The sequence below is a fragment of the Haliaeetus albicilla genome, chromosome 24, assembly GCF_947461875.1.
Source record: "Haliaeetus albicilla chromosome 24, bHalAlb1.1, whole genome shotgun sequence".
NCBI classification, from domain to species: Eukaryota; Metazoa; Chordata; class Aves; order Accipitriformes; family Accipitridae; genus Haliaeetus; species Haliaeetus albicilla.
Genome location: NC_091506.1, coordinates 2,000,254 through 2,023,525, shown reverse-complemented (window position 1 = coordinate 2,023,525; position 23,272 = coordinate 2,000,254).

Sequence of the window (23,272 nt, the reverse complement as noted above, 5' to 3'; positions counted from 1 at the left end):
GTCATCTCCAGCGAACTTATTTTTAAAGGCATGTAGGCACCCAGTATAATTTCCAGAAGTGTTTGTTTAATCATATCAACAGGAGGTTAAGTGCCTAGGCACTTTTCAAAATACCACTGGGAGCTTTATGAAACATTTAAAGTGACTGGAGCATGGATAGCTGTGTTTTATGATTGTTGATGTTGGATCTTCATATTACAGGAGCTTTTGGCACTACTAATTTGAGTGCAATCATATATGAACAGAGTCATATTCTTGTTGTTGTACCCAGAGTATTTAAGTTAGATTTATGCCTGTGTCTTTACGGGCATTTCCTCTTGCAAGCTTATTTCATATTCCCTTCGTCCACTGCTAGTCAGTGAAACATGCCATTCATATTAAATGATTTAGTCACTTAATCACCCTTGAGCATTGAGCTGTCTATAACTTTTTCTTATAATAAAGATTTAATGTCATTCTTGGAGGTTGTAACAGATACCTGCATTTTGGCCTTGCTTCAGCTTAGTAAAACTGCTAACACATTTTTCTTTTTTGATAGTACTCTTTTTAAAAAGAAAGGCAAGCAAAAAATAAAGATCTCTTATCTGAGTTGTCTTAACAATTATTTTACTTGCTGTTGAATATTTCAATAAAAAGAGGTTTTTGTACTGGGGTCAAAGACTACTTTGAAGACATTGGTCTCCTTTTAAGACATAAAACTAAGTAAAGCAAGACTTAATGATCAAACACATATGTGGCAGATTCTGATCCCTTCTAACCAGTGAAAAGGTGAAGTAACTTCATTTCCATTTCTCCAGATTTGCCCTGGAGTCTTGAGCTGCTGCAGATTTGCAGATCTCTTACTGGGATCAGAATCTTGCCCAGCACTGGAATAAGAGAGTATTGTGCAATTGAAAGGCTCCCAGGTAATCACTCAGACCTAGGGCACACTTTTCGTGGGTGTATAGCCTGTGAGAATCGCCTTAATTCATCTCTGTCTCCGAATAAGATTCGGATGGCAGAATTGCTTGGCTAACCTAAAATTGAGTTAACTTGACAGCCAGAGAGTAGCATTGTTATTGGCTGAATACCATTAATTTTGATGTGACATATTTCTTGCTAATGGGAACATTTATATTATCTGTATTTTCAAAAAGCAGGAGGAAAGAGAAAAGATCTACCACAACAGTATCAATATTTCAAGGGGAGGCAATGCAGTAGGGAACACTCTGGCTTCTCTAACATTGCTTTTATTGATTGTTATAGGTCTAAAAAAAAAACATTTTCACCTTTCTTCTCCACCCCTTTTCCCTTCAGAGACTGCAAATGTGTGTGAAGAGGAGAATTAACATAAAGAGTAAAAAAAAAAAAAGAAAAAGCAACTGCAGTTCCGTGAGGAATCCCGAAATATTAGCTGTGTTTGGCCAAAGCAAGGACTGTATAATATAAAGACCTCAGCAGGAAAGTAGAGCTCAGAGCAGACTTAAGGACAGTAATAACTGATAAACATTTACACAGGAATTATTTGCATTTGTAATAGGTCCTGGTTTGCTCTAGTTCTTGTGTGCTGGGAAAAAATAGACTGGTTCCTGGGGGGTGACACTGGATGCTATAAGGATGAATATAACTGAATTTCAGCCCTACAGCTACAGAGAAAATGTGGTTTCATTAAAGACCAAAGCAGGATCTTTCTTGCAGGGGCTGGAGTCAGTGATGCTGGAGAAGAGTGCTGATGTATAGCTCCATTGCACCATCAGAGCAGAGTCTCCTTCATGCTGTTTGTGATTGTGCTGTCTGTGCTGCCTTTCCCCAGAAAACCTGAGAGCATTCTGCACCAAAGGACTCTTCTATTAACTTGGGCAATAGATTTGTTCTCTGCTCTTTTCTCCTGTAAATGGGAGTGGGAGATGACCTGTGAAACATGTGAAGAAGCTTGTGAGTCACAGCAAGGAAAATGAGAATAGAGTTAGTGTTTTGGGCTGGAAAGTTAAAAGGAGCAGCTGAGTGAAGTTGTACATCGTGCTCTCCATCCTGTGATACTGTCTTTAAGTAGAAGGGGAAGGAAACTTTTAATACTGAAAGAAAGCAAATGTACTGGAAAAAAAAAATGTTGTGCTAGGAAGTATTACTACAAGTATCATGTCTGTGGTGGTCATTGCTGGCAGTGGTGAGTCAGTTCTGGAGGCTGGATAGAGGTTTTCTATAGGACTAGATAATGCGTTGTCTGTTATGTGTCTGATTTTCAAAGAATTGGTGCACCTGTCCCCAGATCAACTGGATCTGATTTCACAGCTCTGGATTAGCTGTTCTTTAAATCAGGCAACAATAAAGCAGGAAACTTTAAGTAAGGAGAATAATATAGTAGTCAACAAGCAAAATGAAGGAGCAAGGTGCCACACTCTGTAGGGGTGTGAGAAGGTACAACAGCTCTTTTCTCTGCTTCCTTCAAAGAGGAGTTGTTGTATTTTGTTGAATGAAGGTTATGGACAAGAAGTTAGGTTTAAAAGAAACCTATAAATCCTAAAAGGCAAGGAGACTAATTTTTTTTTTAATCTATTTATAAAATTCCCGGTAACTGATTTCTGGATTGATTACGGATTTCGTAATGGTATTAGAAAATAAACGAACAGGCTTTCTCCACCCAGTATAGTTTAATTTTGAAAGCAATGGTAAACTTCCAAATTTCGGCTGATTTTAAAGGCACAACTTCCTTGAAATAAGCCAGGGGAAAAATGTTAACATGATACAGCCAATCCCATATGAAATACCTTGTTTCAGTCTGATTTTGCAAAATTGAAGAAGGGAATAATTCAGTCCTACAGGTGAGTTTGGTCAGATCTCAGTAATGTTTCAGCATGTTATTTCCACCTCAGGTTTTGAGATTTGCAATTACTTTTTGACAATAGGGGAAAGACACGGTTATTGCAACGTAACACCCCATCATCCCCATGCACCTTTTGCATCACTTCGGCACAGCAAGGAACACTGAACTTCAGCTTGCAATCTCCTAGGAGCAGCGTGGAAGCCTTCTGTGCAATAGGAATGAAAATCATTTTCAGGGCTATGTGAAATCAAAACACTTCATGTCGTGCTGGTTGAGAGGATTGTTATTTTATGAGGGGAAAACCCATTTCTCAGCAGAATTAAGATTAATCTATGACACCAGAAAAGACACAATGAAGTTCTCCATTGTTCTTTGCTTCTGGGCAAAGTGATTTTCTAGTAAACATCGGTAGAAGAAAAAGCTGTAGAACAAAAGCCTTTCAGGTGAGTCTCCACAGATGTCAGGAGAATCAACATCTTCAGGCAGATGTAGAAAATCTTGGTGAAGCCCCCAGCCTCGACAGTAGGTCAGGCCCCAAATGCTGTCAACCTTTGCCCCTGCTGCCTCTGTTCAGATCCTGCCTGGAGCTAAGGATCTTTAAATGCTTTATCAGATTGCATTCAACGTATATGACATTGTATGTCTTTAAGCCCATTTGTAAGAAAGCAAAAAGGCTGAAGTATACATTAATGACCTCAAGTAGTTCAGGCACAGTTTTATTTAAAATGTCCAGACATCAATGCAGAAGCACCATCGCTTTCCTGACACGAACACCTGATTATTCTCTGACCTTTGGCATAGCCTGCGTTCCTGTGGTATGCAAACATTTTTACATACAACTATTTAGAAAGATTTTCATAATGTACCGCCAAGATGACCAAGAGAAAACACTGGGTAGGTTCTCATGGAAGACAAACTACCGAATATGTGCAAAGCAACCCAGTCTACACCTTGGTGGGAGTGTGCTTTGGGGAGCTTTTACTGTGCTTACAGTAACAGCTCTCTGGTTCTTGGAGTGTGGAACTGCACTTTTCCTTGCTGACCCTCGGCTCTTCCAGAAGTTAATCTGTCTTTATTTTGAAGCCTGAACTTAGGCACTCCAGTTTTGCTTTCAGATGCCCAAATCCAGTGTTTCAAGTTTGTGCCAAAAGCAGAGTCTTCCAGACTTGTCTTGAAAAGTCATAGGCTTGGCAATGAGAGAGTGAATTTTAGCAAAACTGGAATGTTTCCTTTTGGAATCTTTTATTTTCCATAATTTTCAAGTCTAATCCTCAATGTTAGCCGTGTCTGTTATTACTGGACATGTGTGTCTAAAACTCTACTCGGATAGAGGGAGGGTTGGCAAGGCTGAGCCTGGCAGCTGGTACTTGACTGACAGATGCCTTGTGCTCTTCAGAACTCTTCCCCTCATGATGGATCATGCACATTAAATGACAGCGCTCACGATACCTGTCTTGTCAAAGATTATTTTGTGTTGTGAAAGCTTTCTAAGGATTATAATTTGAGCTTTGATTTTTTTTTTTCCTAGTGATAGCTTATCAACCTCATTTTCATTAAATAATATGATTCTGTAAAGTGCCTGGGAATATTATTTTTAAGAGACTGTAGGTTAATTGAAAACTTCAAAAAGGAAATATTAAACCAGTTATTAAATTAAAGTTGATTATTAATCCCAGAGAGATAATTACCAAGGTTTGGGGCAATTTATCTTCTGTTTGAAATAGATTTTCACTTGATCAAGTTGTATTTGTCACTTAGATCCATGGTTGTTGCTGCAAAGAACTTTATTATCCTGCAAAGTACAAAATGCTTTTCTGAAGCTGACCATAAATCTATGGGCAACAGGTTAGCTGAATTCTGCGTAAAGGCATGCCATCATTTGGGAATAATCTGTCCTTACTCAAAGGCAAAGTTCCTTTGAGTAAGTAGTATTTGTACCACAGCAACAATAAAGAACACTTTATATATGTAACAACAAAACTAAAATATAGTTTTATTTTGGAAAACCATAGGTTATAGTGAACATTATATGCACATATAGTAGTGTAATCAAATGCTTATAGTGGTACTTAAAAACAACAGTAGCAAAAGACAATGTAAGTGATGTGTGCTCTTAGGCAGCATTAATATTCTGTGTACAAGTAATGTAATGGTTGCAGACATTTTAACCCGTCAAACTATAAACTGAGAATCTCAGTAATGGGTACATGAAATGTATATTAATGTAGTACTCTGGATTTTGTGTCGGTTATACTGTGGCATGCTAAATACAAAGGATTTGTGAATATTATGAATGTTTGTGCTTAAACGTGGTTTCAAATCATCTGTGAAATAGCTTTTTTGGACATTTGAGTCATAAATTTGAATTTAATTATTCTGGAAATGAAAGTGATAGTGATGAACTTTAATGTTAAGCAGTTACAGGAGGGTTGGAGTCTGTGGATACCTGGTGGTGTGCAGCACCTGTGAGACTTTCTTTTCCGCATCAGCTCATGTTGTTTTGGATGAGGACTATAGAGGACATCGAGGGTATTTTCACCCTAATATTTTTCTGGCAAGGTGAAAATACATCCATATTTTCCTTAAAGATGAGGTGTTCAGTGCATGCAGTGCAGAGAGGATGAATGCTCCCTGCTTCCTTTCTTGAAAGAATCAGCTTGACAGAAGAATCCTGCTTCTTGTGCTCAGCCACTTTTCATCCTGGAATTCAAAAAACATTATTTATAACCCCCCTTTTGGAAATTAAAAAAAAAAATTGCTTAATTTTCTTTTCTGCTTAATTTTTTTCAACGTACCTACAGAAACGGTTAGGATGTTCGATGTCCATCACGTCCTGTCCCCCCCTCCCTAAAACCCGAGAGTGGAAACATTTCCTCCAGGAGCTGTAACAAATGCCGTTTGTTAACTCATATCGAGCAAATCCACAGCAGGCTTCTCTTCATTGATAGCCTTTATGAGAAAGTGCTGCAGATCTCCTCTGTGTTCAGGTAGTGGAGATATGGTGTACCAAGAAGGCTTAGATACACAGATTAGAGAAAAAATGGAAAAGAAAAATTTAACAAAAAGGTAGAATGCTATTTGTAAGAATTCTGGCATAACTATATCTCTCTATGTTGGCAGAGAGTAGCATTTCTGGCAGCAGGATAAAGAGGGAATTGCTTGTGGGGCTGGTCATGGGCACACTGTGAAATGTGTGCATGGACCCCAAAAGTGCCATGGCAGCCATGCCCTGAATTGCGGGGAGATGGGCTACAGAGAAGCATATGGTATTTAACTTCTTAATGTATTTCTAAATTAAAACAAAACAAAACACCAACAAAAAACCCCAAACCTCTCCTAAAAATAGAGCTTACCATACATTCAAGGGCATATGATGCTCAAGGCAATGTATACTTGCCTTCTTTGTGTGTATATATTGTAGTAAACTCATCTTTGTTTTCGAGTGATGGGGATGCTGAACCCCTTTTGCATGATTTAACATGCATGGATTAAGCAACCTTTCAAAGGTCGCTTCAAGAGACCAGTTTAATGGACCTGAATATCAGACAGGGCTTTGCATTTACTGCTATGTTGCTTCAATAGTCAAAGGTAATGCTGGTACTTAGCAGTCCCACGAACAGTGAGCAGGCAGTAACTTATTAAACCTGCGCTCATCTGTGGGAGGGAGGTAAATATTTATTGTCTCATTTCACAGTTAAGGCAACATGAGATAAGACAACATAATGATAAAGGATGAACAAAACCTGCTGGGGTACCTGACCAAAAGTGAGGCCAAACAAAGAAACGAGCAAAGCTCCCACTGAGTCTGAACAGTGCAGGATCAGATCTCTCTAAAGAGCTTGTTCTTCTAACTAGGTATTGTTTAGATGTTTTAAGTCCTTTTTGCATGTGTCACAAACAAGATTTGTATAATAAAGTAACTGTTATTTTTTGCAAATTACAGGCTTTGGAAACCCAGTTTTTTTCCTTTGCTACTTTTTCTTCTTTCCGCTTTAGAAAGAATTTTAAATCTTGGATCTTCGCCAGATGCAAGTACACATGATATAGTTTGAAGCAATCCTTAGAGGAGTAATTTTTATCCCCCATAAGAGCGGCACGGGTCTGGGCACAACAGGAGGCTGTTTCTATTTTATGTGCGAACAAACTTGACGCACGCAGCAGGGGAGCAGCCGTGAGATTGCTCGGAGGGAGCTCTCAGGTTGCAGGTTTTTCCTCTCCGGGATGGCAATTGTATTACTGTTAATAAACCCTCCTTGCAAATCTACTCTGAAAGAAGGCCAGAGTTTCATTCATCAGTGCTTACTGCTTAAGGCAGCGCTGCTTTCTCTTAGTCTCCCCACAGATGCTTTGTGCTTTCCTGGGGATAGCATATTGAGCAGAAATTGCTTCCAATCTTCTGTAGGACCGAGATGCGGGAATGGGTTTGTGCTTTGGCTGCTTTCACACTGCCAGCTTATGAAAAATAACAAAGCAAGCAGCCAAGTTGGGGAAACAAACAGGATATTATATAGTTTATTCATATGTGCTGCCTTCCATTCCATTTGTCACCATTTCATCCCACCTGCTGCTGAAAAAGATTCTGTTGCTGAGAGATGCCTTGAAGGCGTTGTTGGCATGCTCATACTACAAGTGAATATCAATATCTGCTTTGAATAGCCTAAATGTATTTTAAACAAGACATTTCCAAATTATTGCAGTGTAGCTGTGTATGGCGCTCTGCGGAACACCAATTAAGAGTCTGTCAGCATTTTCAATATGGTCCATTGTGAAAATTTATTCTGAGTAGAAATTTGGCATGTAATGACCAAGACTAGGAATTCTCTTGTTCCCTTTCCCCCCTCTTTCACTTTTTCTCTTCCTCTTCTGTCTTGGAAAACAATATCTGATGCTATAGCTGCTAAATAATGCAGACAAATGATTGTTGTCCATGAGAGGACAGAGTAAGGCTAAGGAACGGCTGTTCCAAGGATGCTCAAAGGCTCTTTAATGGCTCTTTGTCACAGTCCAGTGACACAGAATGGAGAGGAGGTATTTGAGTATAAAAAGTTTCTTATGAAGTAGATACATAACACTTGGAGGAGTGGAAGCATCTGCAGCTAAAGTAGAGCACGAGAGGTGATGTATATTTTCTCCTATAATTATCAGACTTCCATGCTTTTTATGGGATAGACTGTGACGGAAGATGTAACTTGGTGAAATGTAGTTTGATTTTGGTCATCAGTCCCACCGAGCGTGGTGCTCACCTGTACGGCAGCCACGGAGCGCAGTGCTAAGCTGTGCAGCGGCCGTTTTATGGTGTGTGTCCCCTAATGGAACTTACTTTGCTACTTACTGCTGTGTTTTCATCTGGGGTCTGCACTAAGCTTAGCTTGTGATCTGTTGTAAAAGGGTAAAGAAAAACTTTTGCTGATCTCGCTTTGAGAACTTTTGCTTAAAGGTGCCCATCAGATGCTCTCCTGAGGTTGTCTGGCTGGAGAGGTTAGATGCTGATACCAACCTTTTTTGGACAGTTAAAAGGGACTGTGGGCTCCAATCTGCTTTTTTCATTCTTTCTAATACTGAGGACCTCATGTTACAAAGACTTTGCTGCCTTCAAATTCATGTTTTGCCAACTTCATTAGCCACCTTTGCTGGCAATTTGCAAATTGCAGTCCACCAGTTATCGCAAAATGTTGCCTCTGGATTTGTCAAGGTTCTCATCACTAGCGAGTACCTATAAAACAGCTGCAAACAACGAGAGGAGCTGGCAGAGCACGTTGTGATGGAAGATGACATCTGTAATACTGGCAGATGAAGACTGGCACAGAAGAGCTGTGCTGAGCTACTGGACAGCATCCAGAGGAAGCGAGTTTTGAGATATCATCTCTAAAATTCAGTCAGTGTACCACAAGGAAAAAGGAAATCCTGAAGAGTGTTGGCCTGCAGCAAGGTAGGATAAACATATTTAAAATAAATGAAGTACTTTACTCCAACAGCAGCAAAATGGAAAGGTGTTAGAGTCAGATAGAGGGAGTGCAGGTGCAATGGAGCTTGTACAGCGGGATGTTTTAATGGCCTACAATACATCTGCAGTAAATGTTTTATCTGTGTTATTATAGTAATGCTGCTAAGTTTATTATGCACCTCAGAACAAAGTTGGGCTCTGAAATCTGCAGTGCAGAGTCTCTGATTTCATCCATATTCAAAATTAATTCAATTGCATACTGATAGTCATGCTTTTAGAGGTCGTACATCTTTGTGGTTGTGAGAATAATTCTGTAAAAGAGAATGCAATTTGCACGAAATGAGAAACTTATGTTGAAAAGTAGTCCCCCTTTCTTTACACACCAAATTCTTGTTTTGTTTGCTTGCAATCATGTGCGCATTGTAGTTAATAAATACTGTAATCAGTAGAGGACTAGGGCTTGTGATGTCTGGTTTCAGCACTTCTCTCATGATTGTAAATGATAGTTGGCATTCCTTAGGCAAAATTATAATGGCTGTGGAGGGGTGTTGTATTTGTTTCTTTGCAGGTATTCTTTAATACATCTGAAATATCTCCTACTTTTTCTTCTAGCTCCTTACATACAGTCTTTATGCTTGCACTCCTTTGGAGACTTGAGATATGCAAAGAATGTAGCAGCAGTCTCTGTGCCTGGATAATTTGGATTTCTGCTTCTGTGATTTACGCTTGTTGACTTCAAATGCTTGCCCCACCAAAAAGCTGCATCATAAAGCTATTAATGTCAGGCAGCTCTTCTTTTATATGGCTCTCCAATCGCATAAAGGAATGCAGAGTGCTGCAAAAGCAAAATGCCCAAAAGAAATCACTCTGTGCTCACTGGTGTGACCAAGGACTGTGTGATCCTATGAAATGGACTCTGCAGAATTGGTTGCCGGTGACCACATACATACTGTCTGGATGGTCGTTAGCCTGGTCTCAGATTGGCTTTGTGAATTGTAAAATAATTCCTTTGTGTTTTTCTTTCTGACATCCCTTGTATCGTGTTTTATCACGTGAAGTTAATGGATCAAAACTCTCCTGCCTGTGATGGCTGAAGATCCAGTTTAACTTTTACTCCCTTGAAGCAATTTCAAGGGTTTTAAAAATGCATTTTAATGAAAGGGGGCTGTTAATATCTTGGCTGTTTTTCTCTGAGATTTGTAATGCTGAAAGCTGGCATGGCACCGTATGCATATTGTTCACTTGGGGACAATTTCCATCCCATGTTTCTGGGAGGATGAAAGTAGATGTCTCATTTGAACAGGGCAGGTACTCTGATGATACAACTTTCAGCTGAACTGCTTCAGGGATTGGACTGGTCTCAGGGGCACAATTCTTTCTATAGCTCTTTTACTCTGCATTTCTACTATTATGAAACCAAAAATCTCTATAACGTAGCTTTTAGTCATTTCTCTGTAGGGAAAATGTACAACAGCAGGTAGTCACAGAAATAAGTTAAATGCCATGGATTTTGCAGAGAAGACACTGAGGTTTTAATGCTGTTCATGGTTATTATTTTTATGATTTAGATTTCAGACTGAATAAAGGAAAATTGTGGAGGAAGGTATTTCTTTCACTTAATGTAAGGATGCATAAGCTTTCTCTCTCTAAGGATGTGGTAAACATCTAGAAGAATTTATTGTATCTAATGATTTGAAAATTATTTTATGCAGCCAAAAGGGCAAAGGAAAAAGAAATTGGAGACAGAGGCAATAAAGCATTTACTTATAGAAATCTTTGTGTAGTGTATCTACATGCACACGTTTCAGTGACCTCAAGGTAGAAGAAGAACTTATCCGTCTCCTTAATCCAATGTAACTTTCTGCCTCTGACTTTGGCAATATTATAAAGTCCAAAATGTCATGTCATCAGAAAACTCATCGTGTGCATTTGTTGCAAATATTGTTTTAGTCATGCTTGTTTTGCTTTCCTTTTCTTTTTCTTTTTTTTTTTTTCCCTCCCCGCCCTCAGTCACTGAAGGAGAGTTTTTGTTCCTTACAGTATTTGTTCAGGGCAATGTTAAATGTGCAATATGTAAGTGCAGAGGGTGTAATTAGAAGTAATGGAATGGAAGAACAAATCAACTTCAGACTCTTCTCGCTGTGAGGGCTATTAGAAAAGGAGCGAGTCTCAGCTGTTGTGCTCCTCTCTCTTGACTGCACACAGCGCTGAAGCCAGAGGTGCTAAATCGTGTCCTTGTGCCTTGGAAGGCAGGGTTGAGGAATGGCGTGGCAGAAAGATGGACCAAATAGTCTCATAGATCTCTAATTTCTGTCTCTTGGAGGAGTCAGCTATTAGCCTCTCACTGTAAAAATCTTGTCATCATCACTTCTCTGCTGACAGTCCTGATGTTGGTGTGGACGTCCTGTGAGGTGGTGTTAGTCTTGCTGAATCCTGCGAGGGGTGAGCAAGCCATAAATCTCCGCGGAAACATACTAAATTTAAAGTCACTTAGCTCCAGCTGGGAAAAAGCACAGCATAATTATGTAGGATCAAATGCAAGACGTCACTGGAAAACAGCAGGGAAGAAGAGTGTCTGACCTCTCGTGACTTGATATTCATCATGGGCTGACTGTGGGTCTACTTTAATTTCTCATCGTTAGGAGGTTTGGCCTTTGTAGGGAAGTACTGCTTAGGATCAAATGGTGTTTGCTGTGTCTAAAAGTGGTATAGGCTTAACACAGCGTGGAGTTTGTACTGCAGTAACTTTTAGTTTGAAACTTCTCACCCATTCAGCTCCTGTGCAAGCGAGGGCATCTCCTGCCGGCTCCAGGTGTGGTGCTCACCAGCCGAGTTCTCAAACGAAAACTGAGCATGAAATACTGTAATCTAGTTACACATCACCCAGAGTGCCCTTAACAACATCCCCCGGGGGAAAAACCACATCTCATTTCTGATTTTGAGCCTCTTCTGTCAGTTAGTACAAAACTGAAGTCGGTGGTTTTACCTGCCATAAATCCAAGAGCATCAGCACGAGTTTCTGCCGCCAGCACGGTGTCCCTGAGCAGAGCCAGGAGCGTGTGTGTGTGGAGATGAATCCTGATCCGCGTGTTCATCTGATCCTCTTCCTCAGCAAAGGTGTGACCTGTGGTGGTCACTACGTGATGTGTAGGCAACTCTGCCGGCAACCTGCCATCAATTTTAGATAAATCACAGGAAATCAACTGGGTGGTTGTAACATGCAGCAGCCAACAGGGACAGGTTCCAGCTGGGGATCCCGAGAGCAAACAACAGCTTGGCTTTCCAGTAGCCTTTCTGGCCAGCAGGTCAGGTGCCAGCATCTGCGCCACTTTCGTTTTCATCAACTTCTGTTAAATACTCTCTAGTTTAGATAGATCTTGGGGAGAAGCTATTTGTACACAAGTAATCTGGAAGCAGAAGCTTCCAGTTCTCATGCCTGGAAGATGATGCCAGGAATGCCCCAAAGTGAGCTTATTAAATTTCAGTGTTACTGATGGGCTCTCAGTGGCTTGTGTTTTATAAACAGCTGGTGGTTCCCAAAAGCAGTTGGAAGACTTGGCGAAGTTGGAAGACTTGGCTTTGTGGATATTTAGATCAGGCTGCTGTACTTTTGCAATCCAGTGCTTTTGCTTTCTCTTGGATTCTTCATTCTTTCCTTTTATGAGTTTATGTTTTAGAATTTGTAGCTGACATCCTTCTGTGCCTCTAGTTTATACAAGCTGCATATGTCACCCCTATGTCATTTTGTAGGTACAGTTCACCACAAATAAAACACCTTTTTCCTGATACCATGTTTGAAAGCATAGTCTAAAGCAGAAAAGGTAATAATGTGTTTCATTTGCATTTTGAATATTTGTGAAAGTGCTTGTCATCCCAGAACACAATGTCACACCAGAAACAGCACGCGTGTCTTAGAGAGGAACAGAAAAAAAACCTCAGTACTGTGTCCTATGAAGAGGAAGGATTTGCAAAAGCTCAGCACAGAGTTTAAGTGCAGTTAGTCCAAGGAGAAGAGGAAACAGTTGCTTCAACATAATTCCATCATTCATTGTGCTGAATGCTTCATTATGAGAGGATGCTCAACATCCCTGGGAAAGTAATGGTATTACCAGCTTAAAGGAACTATAAGAATAATAGATTATCTTACATTTACGTAATGCTTTTCATTTGAAAATGCCTTGCAGACATCGATTACTTTTCACGCGACATCTGGAATGTAGATAATTGTTATTGGATCTATAAAACAGCAGAGGACGAAAAAGGGAAATGTTGAACTTTACTTAATACTAAATATTATATGCACATTCTCAAATCTGCTACCTGATGTGGATTTGGGTGAGGCACAGCCTGAGGGTAGTGAACTTGTGGGGCAGTACGTTGGGGCCAAATTTCTAATACCAGCAAGGTGGGAGGAAGAAGCTACAGAGCTGTCACCAGCTGTGAAGAAGCCATCAAGGAGATGATGGAGGTAGAGCCGGGGTCTGCCCCGCCGACCTGAAAGGTCTGGGAGGTTTCGAAACAAAAAGCAACAGGAGGGAAAGAGCAAAGATTTCCTGAATGATGATAGCCATCCAAATGGGCAGGGATGTGCCCAGGCCGTGGAGGGGGATGCCATCAAAGCCAGCGGCATGGCAGAGGCGAATGCTGGTGGGAGGAGGTGGGTAACTGCGCCCAGCACCCCTGAGCCCCTGCCTGGGTCAGCTGCAATTCAGCCAGCCTGAAGCTGTGGAAATCCATAATTCAAAACTTTAGGTTTTTGGTACTGGTCAGTGCCAGTAAAAAGAAAAAACAGTTGGATTTGTGCAGTCCTGAGGCAACTTTGTCCGCTTCAGCAGTGTTCCCGTTAAAGACATGAAGTCTCTGTCATTTTTGTACCCTTTCCAGTCCCAGTGCCTCTCAGGACAGTGCTGGATAATTAGCTCCTGTAATCCTATCAAACTGTCAGAGATCTCAAATAATTTGAGATCTCAAGTATGGAAGATTAAGCCTACACTTAGGTTAAACCATTCACTTGGATGCCAAAATTAAGCATGTGCTTCAAGTGACTTCCTAAATTGTTCTGCTGAAGTCCAGTGTTGCAAGGTAGATCCTACATTATGCACTAAAAGAAATGACCGAGTGCAGTGATTATGGTCTGAAGCAGGCAGAAAAAGATGTAGTGGATACTGAGCAACCCTGAATATAGATGTGCAAGAAATTTCCATCCTTATCATCCATAAGTGCTCGTAATGGCTAATGCTCTGGCAGAAAAGGCTGAAGGAAAAGGGAAGTAGATGTACTGCATGTAAATGTAGATGTACAGTGTGCTGCTATGAAATATAGCCTGTGGCCAAATGAAGAGGCATGTCTGTATTTATAACTTGTTGTTTACTATTAATCAATTGTAATTTCCTTGGGAAAAAAAAAAAGTGCATGTTGTTGCTCACACAGAGGAAGCAGTGCAGTAGGAGGTATACATCTATACTGTATGCTTTTGTGACTTGAATTTCTTTGGAAACCAGAAGCTTATCCTATTCCCGAGTATCTTGTGGGTGGGTCAGCCACTGTTTTCAGAAATTTGGCTAGCTTAGTTAACTGACTTTTCTGAATCAAACCATGTACAGAAGATTCAGTGCATATGAGAATCAGACTGTGGCAGGGCAGGGAGAATGAGTCAGCTCTGACCTAAGCTCCCAAAACAAACCGCTGCTTACAGGACATTCCAGAGATGCGGCTGGACGGGATTTTGAGCTCTCCACTTGTTCTCCCTCTGCAGCCCCTTCAGGGCTTTGCTGGACTTGTGGAGACTGATCCCACTTTGGTTTGGGGAGTGGAGAGGGTCCAATGCAACCCATGCTCCCTCCCAGGAAACTCTACATACTTGCAGTTTTCTCTTTCAATATTTACATGGCTGTTAATGATAAGGCCACAGCAGTGATAGTTTATAAATTATCATTGCTTGACATATGAATTAACTACCCTTGGGTGGAGAAATTTGGACTACTAAAAGCTTTCTTTCTGCCTTCTTTACTTCTGGAAAGAACAATTTTATTTGGAGCCATGTTAGCATGAGCCTGAAAAAAAGTACTTTCAGTTGGAACCCATCATGGCAAAGAAATGTGTTAGTTTATAAGCCCTGATTGTATAATAACAGCTCCTTTTAAATAATATTTTATATGTTTGTACAAGGAACTATGCGGTGTGTCACTCCGCATGAACTGTGTTCAAAGCTATTAGGAGATTTTTAAGGTTAGTCCATGGGTACTACTAATGCAATTTCCATTAGCCTTTCCCTGAGTGGGGAGTGCAGCTCTATTGTCCCCACACCTGGGCAGAAGCTGGTAGGTTTGCTTCTGTGGTCTGGATCAGTCTATTGCTGTGAGAAGGGATTGACTTGGGCTATTTCTCCCTATGTACCAATCTAAGTAAAAATAGGAAAAAAAATATTTCTTTTCAAAGAAGCAAACAAAAATATTTGGGTTTTGTTTGCTTGGGTTTTTTTGCTTGGGTTGTGTGTTTTAGAAAGTTATTTCTCAGAGATATTGATGTCCAAGATCAGTTTTTTTGATATAGTGGAAGACTGAAGAATAGTAATGATACAATGGCATTGTTTCAAAAGTGCCCAAATGTCTGCGAAATCGGATGGAACTTTCTCCCACCGGTGCCCAAGTCATTTTGAAAAAGGGGATGTAACTATTGCAGCAGTTCTTAAAATTTTATGTATAGTCTTACATTAGGCACGTTTCATTTAGAATTCAAAAGGCAAACACTCCGTTTTCACTTACCAGTGTAGTACTTGCATGTGTAACTATAAATTCAGTTTGACCTAGTGTATGAGTTTCAAAACTGTTGGACCTCTCTATTTAAAATACGCTGACTGATTTTCACAGATCACTGGGAAGCTTCTGCTCTGGTGTTGTGTCAAACCATATTTTCGAGGAACAAATCAAGAAATCCTCAGCAGTGCCTTGCATGAAATAGTAATTTGAAGGGCTAAAGCCTTATACCATGATATTCTATAATCCTGTCTCAATGCATTTCCTTGACTAAATAGTCCTCCAGAAAGCTTGTCACTGTTCTGGTTTATAGTGCTCTATAATTGCAAAAGTGTAATCAATAAAATGTCTTAAGCAGTTCCTGAGTAGAGAAAAGGATTCATGGGTGAGGTGTCTAGTACACAGATACATTTTAAGCAATTTACATAGTGAAGAGGAGGAACATTTTCATGAAGTTAAATTCTAAGATGTTACTGATGAATGACTTTCCTATTTCACTAGCTGGCTTCCAGTTAGTTACTTGGGAATTTCCATATTATGAGAAAGACACTTTTGTGATACAGCTGTATATGTGTCTATTTGTGTAGGTTTATATATGAATATTATCTCACTGCATGACTGTCCCTCTGCCCTGCGCAGAGGTGAGGGAAGGGACCGTATATACTCGACATATATGTGCCGAGTAGTGAAGAATATTCCTGCCCCAGCATGTGGTCTCACTGTGTGTTTTGGGACTAGAAAACAAGAATGACTTCACACAGAGCTCGTTCTGCTGAAGTTCCAAACTGCTATTGTTGTTTCTGTCTCGCTGAGACCCAGCCTGAGGATTCTTGTGGTTTCCATGGTACACGACTGCTGCTGACGCTGGACGGGGTCCCAGGCGGGCACAGATGGCACAAAGAGTACGTACATCAAATGATAGGTGTTGCTTTTAATTGGTAAACACTCCACACATTTATTGGTAGGTATTGAATGACAGATATTGCTCTAGGAATCCTAATGTAATTTTTTGGTAAAGTTAAAATGATCTACTTCTAAGAGAAGGGTTTTCTTTCATTGGTAATAGGCCTTACTTTGTGCTGCTTTCCTCATAACTCTTGCAAAATGCTTATTGATTTTAGTGGGAGTTTTGCTGAAATATGGGCTAAGCAGGGAATGTTGCGTGAAGCCCTTTGCTGTCTTTGTCATGGAGTTTAGTCAGAACACAAAGTACCTGAAGCTGTTGTGACTCATCCCATCCTGAGAAAAGAACGACTGGGATGGTGTTTGTCCATCCAAGAAAAACATTGAAAGTATTTCAATAAATAGTCTACAACATCAAAAGGATGTTTAAAGAAGAGTTGATGACTTTTCCTTGTTTAAGCATGAAAGAGTGGACTGTTTGTTGTCTTTCTTTAGGTTTGTGAGTAGCATGCACTAAATTGAGTATTGGCTCCAGTGAAAAACAGGAATATTTCTGAGCTAGCCGCATGTGTGTCTTCTAGGGAAGTAATTATATTTTGAAAAGCTCATTATCCCTGACAATAATACTGCAATTAGCAACCATTAATAAATATTGCATTTTATTTATGTAATGCAGTCCTTCTCTATTGGCAGAAATAAGTTTTCAAAAAAGCTATTTATTATTGATGTATGGTAGTTCAGTATTGTTAAGTAAAATTTGCTCAGTTATCCATAGGGTGGAATTCGGGACTCATTAGTATGTAATAGGTTGCCAACCCACGTCTCTAACAGACACTGCGTGCTATTTACCCTTCAACACTGGTAGAATTTAAAAGCCCATTCGGAGGATGGCTTGCATGGTTTTTAAGTCTGCTACCTTGCCTGTAGCCAAGGTCAGGCTTGAAGGCCATTCAGCTTGTTCAGATCTTGGCTAGTTACGGGGAAAAAAGGGGTTCCTGGAGCTAGTGCAGACCCCAGGGTTTCTGCAGAGCAACCCAGGACAGGCAGACCTCCGCTTTTTTTAATGCTTGCGAACCTTTGTATCTCACACAATGTTTATACAGCTTTGCAAGCGCATGCTGTACATTTTAACCCGTTTTGAGTGTCTAACCGTTTCCTTCAGTTGATAGCCAGAGTTTCCAGGAATACTGCCCTTTGTCAATGCCCTGATAATCTGAATGTGAACAAGCGTTTGTTTCCAAAGCCAATATTTAGATACAGAGCTTCTTTTTTGTATGACTCCCCCACCCCAAGGCCCGTAATGGCTTTTTTTTATACCAGAACTCAGGCCAAACCCTTTGTCCTTGTCCTTCGCTATTGCTCACTGCTGCTAATCCTTACCTCCGAAACCCCTGCAGCGCGCTGCAAGGTGTAGGTGCTTTCAATAAACAAACTCAGCAAGCAGAAGCAGTGTGTTTGCAAGACATTTCCTTGTTTATTTAACTTCTGCAGGACATTAAATAATTCTGCGGTTCTTCACTGTCAGAAATCTGTCACGTATCTGTATGATTTAAAAGTGTGAGTCTAGCCTTCTGCTGTGAGTTACTTGTGTTGAACTTGTGAAATGACGGCTTCAAATGATGAGATGCTCTCATAGGTAACAGATCAGGAGCTGTCACTTTTCTAAAAAAAAACGTAAAAAAATCCCAGTTATGAATTTTGTTCATTTTACCTGCATGGCATCCTTACTTCTTGTAACAGCATCTGCAGTTGTATAGCGAGTTCTCAGGCAGTCAGGTAAACAGCGGATTTTTCTTTGGCTGCCATTCATCAGATGATACGGCAACTCCAAATTTTGGAGGGCTGCATCTCCTCCACATGCCTGCGTTACACCCCAGGCGTTTTTTAGGCCCTGCACGATGTGGCAGGACAGAGCAGGGCTCACGGCTGGCTGTGCCTGCTGACACCCGGCATCTCGCTGCTCCAAAGAAACAGTGAAGGGCAATTCATTATTGATGTCAAAGCCTTGTTTGTGCCAACAGAGCTATGCCCGTGCCTGCTGATTTTTGCATGAGATCTCTTGTTTCTTGTCAGGACGAGTGCTTCTGTGGGAAAGGCAGGAGCTGAAGGAAAGCACGTGTGGCTGGAGGAGCGTGAGCAGAGCGGAGGAGCCGGAGACAGTGAGTATAGCTCTGCCTTTAGGCTTTCTCTTTTTCAAGAGAAAGGAACCCAACGAACAAGAAATTGTGACGTTCACCTTTGAGGCTATGAGAGTAGTACGAGGTGATGCTATTTTAAAATGGTTTTCATGCTGGTCTATAAAAATAAATAAATAAACCCTGCAATCTGAGCCTCTAACAGTGTGGCAAAATAAATCGTTTTCTGGCTCTGATTTATCTGTAACGGACTTCTGTGTTAATAACGTTTCACCTCCTCTGCTTCTCCTCTCTTCAGCTGCACAGTTCAAGGCAGCTGTGCACTGGAACTCCATTTATGAGATTGCACATGCTAAAAAATGTGCATTTCCAGCACACGCAGTTGTGTATTTCTGAATGGGATTTAGGAAAGGTAATGCCACGCAGGTATCATCATTCATCCAAAAAAGCAGTTAGTTCCAAAATGGCTTCCTGTCAGTCTTTATTTCTCATGAGTTAAGATTGAAATAGTTTGTTGTCAAGATTAATTAGTTTACATGGTTCTTATGAAGACTAATACAGATTCCCTTTTCCTAACATTTTCTCTCTGTGATAGCTATACGTTAATTTTAATGACCATAATGAGAGGGAGCTGCAAAAGAAGGCTTCTGTGATCGTGCAGTGTGAACTGGAGATGTGATGAGCATTCAAGGTGCTCTTAAATTTTGTCCGTTTTAGGTGATGTTTTCCATGTGTTGTTTGCTATTAAGGCTGAACTCATGTTTAACTTGCATTATATTAAGTTACAAGTGTTTAATGCATTTTACCTAAACTTTTAAACTTTAATTCAATTTATTTTTTGAACCTCATTAGGTAAGATTTTCATGGTGTATTAATTATGTAATGCTCTTCTAAGTGTCTAAATACCTAATTTCAGCACTTTTAAAAATCCTATTAAAAAATACATTTAGTTTCTCCTGTTCCATAGATAAAACCATTTATCCAAGCCTTCATTTTTCTCACCACTAAGACTTTGTAAAGTAGAATTTAAATATTTTCTTTAGTTTTCTATTTTTTGAGTTGCCTGGTAGGAGGATGCAAATGTGGCACATATAAAAGCTCTTTCATTTTAATTCAATTGCTAAATACATTCACTACAGTATAGTTATTAGCTGTTTTGCTTTTATTACCTTCTTTAACAAGCAACTTCTACCAATGAGTCAGAGAGTATATAATAATAGTAGAAACTATATCAGTGCCTGTCTCCTGGGTGTGCTTCCAGATCCATGCAAGACACTGTCATTGAGCTGATTGAGAGATTTTAAGGACCATAAAAGGAGATGTCAGAAAAAGCTTTTTTTTTTTTTAAAGATAAAAAACTTCTTGCATGTCTTCTGAAAGTGAGACCTGAAGAGTTTGCTGTCTCTTTACAGAATAAAAATGCTGCCAGCTTCACTTAGCACTCCCTGGCTGGCAGAAGCAGGTCTTACATGTCTTCTGCACCCAGCTGGACAATACAGGGGCAATAAGTACTTGCTACTTAGGTCCATTGACATCAAACATGAACAAAATTATGTCTCCATCACATGTTTGTTGGAAAATAAGTAGATGATGTGCTCAAAAGTAATTACAAGATATGCTTTTTTTCCCCTCATCAAAGCCATAGCTTCATTTCAGCCACCGTCTGACAGCAAGAGATGATTGCACTTATACAACATCATAGTCAGCTGAGACTGTTTTTCACAAACCAGTACACAGATCCCCGTCTCCCTGTGGTACTCCTGTATTTACTATATTCATAAATGAAGATACATATTTATTCTTTTAAAGTTACAGAACAGTACAATTTGAATGGAGAAATGTGCTCTCTGTTGGCTTTGAGTTGACTGTGTTAGTCTTAATTTTTCAAGGAAAAAAAAAAAGCATGGATTTTGTGCCTTTCTAAAGCATTTCCTTATATGATGACTTCACAGCTGAGTATATACTTTAGTGGACCATCCTCCTCCAAAGATGTGGTAGCAGGAAGGAATAATTGCTAATCGACAGTAAATTTGAGTAAGTACCCAGTGATAAATAGCCCTTTACTGGACTGTATCGGGTCTCTTCACAACCTACTTGGCAAAATAGTATTGCAGTTTAGGGGAGTAAGTGGTGCTTGGGGGTTAGCTGGGGTTGCTTTTCTGGTAATAATGTATACCTTTCCTGTTTGCTGTTCCCACCTTCCCTTATTAAGGTAGATCAATATATGATACAGTGAATTCCAATAATCATTCATAGTTGTATAGTGGTTTTACTTTTCTGCCCTGAACCTGTGCAGTTGTCAAGCACATGGCATATCACTGATGGCATTTGTGAGGTGTCACTGGTAATAAGTGAAGGCACAGCAACTCCATGGTTATAGCAATGTGGCTTCTTCTGGTCAGTTGTCCAAGATAAAATACTATTCTTTGATCCCATAAGAAAGTCTCTGAAGAATAAAATATCCTTTGCATTCTGTTTCACATGGTGTTGGAATTAAAAAATTTGATTTTTGAACAGTTTAGAAGGGGTTATTGCAAAGGTTGCTGAGTTCATACAGAGTTTTTCATTGGTTTCAACAGGTTATGGATCCTCTTAAATCGAACCACAGTGACATACACAACCTTGAAAGGTTTCTGTAAATTATAGCATTGTAGGGAGGAAACACTCTTACTGTGGAGTTTTATATCTGATTTATTTACCTTCTCAGGAGACTCAGATAAGCAGAATGACTTTCATCTGCTGAGTCAAACAAGAAATACCCCAAACTTTGAATTGTTTTGCTCTTTGGCTACTTCTGATAATCACAGCACGTATTTTGAACTTGTCTAGGGCTCATACCTCCTGTCTGATAAACTGTATCTGTTGTGAAATGATGATTTGGGACAGATTTCATTCTATTGAAAGTTTTGGGCTGAGTCCACTTGCGAGCCACTGCTCTACGTAGCACGGCTGTGGTCATACTTTTGATGAGCTTTATAATGCTGAATTTGATCACGGGTGTGATGTCCTCTCCTGACTTCAGCAGCATTGACGGAGCAAGAGTCTCTCCTCTTGTCCCCAGCTGCCTCCTCTGACCTTCTGCGCGGGCTCTGCACCCGACCAGCTCCAGACATTGCAGCCCAGCAGCTCTCGGCATTTTGAAGTGGGGGCTGACTCCTTGTGGGCTGCAGAATTGGCTTTTATCGTGCTGCTCTGGTTCTTTTAAACAGCATTGGCTACTGTCCTTAATGGCCCATTGGGGGCCTTTCTGTGTTGACACCTAGTCTGGAACAATTAGTCTGTCACTAGCAGGGAATCACTGCTGAGAGAAGCCAGCATCATCACGTCAGGTTTCCAGGAAGAATCTTTCAGAAGCTGTGGATGCTGTTAAAGTCGCTGCCTCTGGCTCCTTTCCAAGTTGGCTTGGCTTAGGCCCTTGACCTCTGGCTTGGCTTTCTTGGTTGTAAAAGGGAAGGAGTAATACCTGGCTTACTTGACTTTTGTGTGATGATCTGGGCTTTATTATTTTGTAGTCTAATAGAAAACACTGTCAGACTGATGAATTTTGCAACACATTACAAGAAATAGGCCTCCTGCTGAAGTTTTTTATACTTTTTATTGAAATCTGATGAGAAATAACATCTGTGCCTCTTGTCATACTATTTTATATGTAGATAAAATTCTTAATTTTCATATGAAATCCATCAGCTTGCAAATGATAATAAAGAATAGTCTAGGTCTTTGTTCCTGCTCTTGATAAAATCTGAGGTGAGCTTTGACTGGGAAGAAGGAAACATTTTTCTCTACCTAGTGAACCCCTAGTTAACACATGCTACAAAACCAGCAAGATGGGATTTACCCTTTCTGGAGAAGACCACATGGCCCTTACCCGGTCCTTGGTGACCTTTCCTATGCTGCATACAATGACAGTTCTTTTGCCTTCTATACCTGAAACTTCATCTAAACCATCTTGGTTTTCATTTCGATGGTTCTGTGTCCCCTTAGGAAAAAAGTATCAAAAATATGGTGAATAATTTAGTTCCAAATATTTTATGGAATATAAAATATGTTTCTATAATGCAGACCTATTTTAGAACACTTATTAACATTTTATATAGTGTACAATGTAAGAAAGTAATGGTCTGATTATTTATGTGGCAAGACGTCCCTAAAAATTTTCATATCCATGCTGACTATTTTAATAAGGTACTAAAAAATGCTATAATCCTCTCATGCTAATGCTTTTCTTGGCAACAGTCCTCAATTATATTGATACTACAGTTTACTTTAACATCTTCATGAAATCTATTTTTTTAAGATTTTAAGCAAGTAATGTTAATGCAATTAAAAGACAACATAAAAAATCATATACAATTTTTTTTAACACCCACTCTCTCACAATGAGAACTGTAGTAACATAACCGCAAATGACAAGGACTTGCTGTAGATATTGCCGCATATGCTAATACCTCGAAGAAGCATATTTATCCAATGAGATGAGTAAATTCAGGATCAGGCCCATTTTAAGCATGTATTGTGTTCAGGGCATTTTCACTAGAGGCAATATCAGATAATATAAAAGGTAGCCTTTTCACCAACCTGGGCTGCTGGTCACATTATATTATGACAAGATCACGTGATTTTTTAAAAAGTCTTTCTCAAGCATTTTCAACAACTTGGAAGTTATGTTATGATGAACATCTTTCTCCAGGCAGCAATGGGCATTTTTGTTTATTTTGTTCATAGCTGGATA